The sequence below is a fragment of the Glycine max genome, chromosome 9 (assembly GCF_000004515.6).
Source record: "Glycine max cultivar Williams 82 chromosome 9, Glycine_max_v4.0, whole genome shotgun sequence".
In the NCBI taxonomy this organism is placed as follows: domain Eukaryota; kingdom Viridiplantae; phylum Streptophyta; class Magnoliopsida; order Fabales; family Fabaceae; genus Glycine; species Glycine max.
The window spans coordinates 7,996,695-8,001,177 of record NC_038245.2 but is presented as its reverse complement, the minus strand read 5'-3'; the positions used below and the strand labels follow the sequence as shown (position 1 = coordinate 8,001,177).

Genomic DNA, 4,483 nt, shown 5'->3' with positions numbered 1-4,483 from the left:
ACAAAACTCTCATTGAACAACATATGTTGAACTCGAATTCAAGACCATTGGTTAAGCTAGAACAATCCAATGTCTCTTGATCCACTCGCATCTCTTAATTTGTTTTCTGCTTTACATTTCACACGAACTAGTTAGAACATGAGCAGTAGATGTGCTAATTGTTCTTATTATCTATTCATGCAGTTTATATGCATGTAGTTATACATATTAAAAAATAAAAATCTTGGGGAGCAACTTCCCCCAAGCCTCAAAACCTAGATCTGTCCATGTCCATAAAAACATTGTCCATAGCTGTCTGTGGATTTGATTAAGCCAGACATGAAACTAATAGGATAGAAGAGTACTTCATAATTGGTGCTTATAAATATTGATCATACTTGAAATGGTACCTCCAAACATATATTGTGAGGATCAAATTTAGCAAGTTCTGCTTCATCCAATTTTGTTGTATTTGTTGCAGAATAGGCTTCAATATCTTCTATACTGGGGGAACCAGACCTATAGGCAGAACTCAACAATTAAGCCAGACATCCATTACTAATTCCAGCAAGTTCAACAGCAGATTAAGCATAAATGGAATATTAATTTGAGCCACAAATTGCATTGTGTGAAACACATAAAGGTATGCAATAAGGGAATTGTGTAGAATGACATTATGATTACCACTATTTAATGGAACTTCATTCTTTCTAGCAACCATGTTAGGACCCTGATATTGATGCCTATTTAGTATAGTTGCCAAAATATATAAACATTTGCTTCTTCCATTTGTTAGGTGATTAATTTCATAGTTAATCTATATTCTCAATTGCAAGTAGTAAGATTAGGTCTCAATCAGTTAATTATTACAAACCATATGCACTACATAACAACTAAGCATTGACAAACCTACAATTCCTCCTAATTTCCCCCTTATTTCCAGTAAGAACATTGATGTTTCCCATCCTAATCATAGATTTAGCAAATGAAGCAAACAAAATTTTTTCATTAGAGGCATAATCCCACACCTGCTCTGTAATCTTTCCAAGTAAGTCATGGCTAATAAGAACATTGTCAGAACCTAACAAGTCTTTCCCTTCAAGAATGTTTATGAAGTAGTGATTGCCAAATCTTTTTGGGGTTTGAAAATCCAAGGGTGCAGATTTATTGTCCCTTCCCTCAACAGGGCATATGGACCGCAGGATTCTCTTGAGACTTGTGTATCATTTGTAGTCATCATAACCATAGTCATATTCCTCTTTTGCATCAAATACCATGTGCCTAAAGCTTAGACATCTTGGTCTTCCTATAGTATGGCTACCTGTATTTTGTCAAGCAACAACTGTACGTGCTTAATCTCTTCTTCCTTTGTCAGAGCCCCAAAATATTAACATTTGATTGAACTTTGAACAAATTATAAGGACAAAATTAGAGTTTTTATAGGTATTGTTTATGTTATTCATCAATTATAATCGAGATTTTGTTTGTGTTATTTTTCAATTAAAAATTAGTTTCATTTCAATAATTCATTAAGGTGGGTCACTAATTATTTTTTTATGAAGATGTGGGACACTAATTTTGATTAGAAAGTTGTACTAACAACAATTTAGAAAGTTGTATATATATGTTGTCAAAATAATAAATATACCTGATAGAGTTACCAAGTCTTCTATGTCGAGGCCTTGTTGCTTAAAATTATGTATGAGAACCTCGAAAGATGAATTTGGAGCAGGAATTAATATGTTAGCTCCACTGAAACTTCACTCCAGAGCATCCATCCTTTCAACCAAGACTTCCCATCTTTGTCCTCCTCTCTTCAAAAACAAATGATAGAAATTGATGTAAAGCAAAATAAAAATAAAAATATAACTACATTCACTTAACCCCTGTGACAAAGCAGTGTTTACCAATTCAACAACATGACGTGCAGCCATCGCAAGGATGTCAGCACATGAAACAGTAATAGGACATTCTTCTTCAAGCAAATACTTAATCTTGTCTATGACCTCAAATCCACGTAAAGAGTTCAGATTTGGTCCAGTCAGCTTTTCACTTGTCAAGCCCTCCACGTTGTCCAAAATCAGCCAAGGTCATTAATACATGAAAATGAATGCTCAAATCAATATTATTTTACATAGAACATGTGCATTGTTACAGAAAAATCACCCACCCCAATTGTTTATTGTCCAAAAATATAAAATTAATGGGACACACACGACTAATGAGGCCAAAATCGAATAATGATTGTTTACTAGGTATCAAAAGAAAAAAAGTAAAAATAAACCTTCCTTTTATATGACTATATACAGTTTACTATTATAACTATCTTAATGGCTTCCTATGCCAAAATAGATTGGCAAAATGCTTCATATATCTGTTAATCACCTCACAATAGATTCTTCGCTCTTAGAGTTATCCTTAAAGGAGTGCTCCTTGAATTTGATATCTTGAGCCTCAGTTTAGAAGAGAGTACACCAGTTTTGTTGTCTCTCATTTGCAACATGCCTTCAATGACAACCAAGATTTTAACACCCTGTTAGAGAATAAATCCATGTTAACACATGCATGCAAGCTAAATCATGATACAAACACAAACTTCAACGCCCTGTTAGCAAGCGTTACGACTGTAGTTTTAGCTAATTCTAGAAAGCAAAGTCAATTGTTATTTTTTCCTTTTAACTGTATAAAAGAGAATGATCATTTTTACTTACAGCTTATAGCCTCAGTTTATACACGAAATAGTGAGTCAAATAAATTAAGTGGTCGTTACTTGTGAAAAAAATGTCAAACTATTGTTTTGAAATGAATTGAATTACAGTCTGGCAAATCATATATTTGAAATGCATCATGATTGTTAGTCTTTTTCTATATATCTATCCAAAAGCATATCCTACACAGCGTGTCATGAATTGGATTATTGTAAAGAGAAGACAGAAAACTATATTTACTAGTATAGTGTTATGATAGTGCTACGATGAATGTCTAACATGATTATATTTCTCCATCTTCATCAAGGAAGATCTCTAGGTGTACTGCTGCCCTAGTGAAATTTAGAGCTCTCTTTAGCTTGCGATGGTCGAATACTTCAACTTCAACCAACAAGGCTGAACTAACTGGTCTATGATCCGAGAGCTTAATTTCTGCACGTCCATATTGTAGTTGTTTTATTCCTTTGCCTAGGCACAATATACGATCACACCTACATAATCTTACTCATATTTAAAGTACTTCACTTTACATTGCCTATTCAATAGTGTTTTTCATTTTTGGCAGATGAAAAGTTTAGATTAGGGAAAGATAGTTATTATAATATATGATGTACCAATTTTAATATTCATAGGTTTGTAACCCTATGTTGCAGTTACCAGGCTGGAGATCTTCTTTTTTCCCCTTGTTTCGGCCTCTCACCAACATATCTATCACAGTTAATTTCATACTTGTAAGTGGGTGGGAAGTTTATCAACCCCTGTTTCCATCCATCAAATACATGCCCCATACGCAATTCTTTGCTTAGCTACAAACAAATTAGGTTAACCAATTAAAAGTTATATAGGATACATTGTATTAATTATAAAGAACATAATATAAAAATGTACAGTTGCCTATCTTGCTCATAATAACATTGTAAAGAGCAGAAAAATGAAAACATCTAACAGTGATTAGTTAATAAAAATAATGGTTATATGTTGTCACGTGCTTAGTTAATAAAAATAAAATATCAACAACTACTAACATATTTATATAAAGTCAGTCAAGCCCAAATAATAAGACATGGTTTGTGTAGGGGTTATCATTAGCTAACATCATGGGCCAAAAAAAAAGTAGCTAAAGTAGAATCCTTTATTATACAGATCTTTGATCTAGCATCTTGAGTACTTAAGTCAAGCTTAACAGCGAAGAAATCTAGTTAAAGTGAAAAGTACATCAAGCTTAATAGCCTAGACCATAAATTTGAAGCAAATGCAAAGCCAAAGCTAGTAGATACAAGTTACAGTCCCAGAACAGAATCATTACAAATTTATAACACAATTTTATATTAATTTTAGCATTTTAATCACATGCCATTTTCGTAAAAGGAAAATTCAGTTCTTTTACATATGCATTGTGTAGTGCAAAATAACCATGCTGACCTTTATGAATGGGACAAGAGGAAGTTGAACAGAAGTTGGATAACAACCAGGATTAGCAAGTAGACGTGCTTTCTTTATTTGCTCCCTTAAAACCTCTATCAATCCGTATATAACTTTTTTTAGATAACAATATATACATTTGACTGTATTCAAAATTATTGCTTATGTTTGTCACTTACACATTTTGCGATGTATTGGTTGTAGGTAATACTTTTTGAGAGGCATTGGAAGTTATCTTGTTGTTGCTTTAGTGAAGATACATTCATACAGTTTTTAACCTACCATCACCGCACTACAGGTATGTATGTTGGTATCCCCCTTAATTGTTACTTAGAATTGTCTTAATATATGAATTTCGTTTATTATTAAAATTG

General features: G+C 32.9%; 1 long non-coding RNA gene across 1 annotated transcript; it reads right to left on the bottom strand.

Moving 5' to 3' along the window:
- Positions 1-1,657: 1,657 nt before the first annotated feature.
- On the bottom strand, positions 1,658-3,385 carry LOC106794335 (uncharacterized). The gene is made up of 4 exons (XR_005886527.1): positions 3,345-3,385; positions 2,967-3,178; positions 1,887-2,512; positions 1,658-1,793 (listed from the first exon to the last, which is right to left on the bottom strand). It is a non-coding gene; the product is annotated as an uncharacterized lncRNA (long non-coding RNA).
- Positions 3,386-4,483: the final 1,098 nt, after the last annotated feature.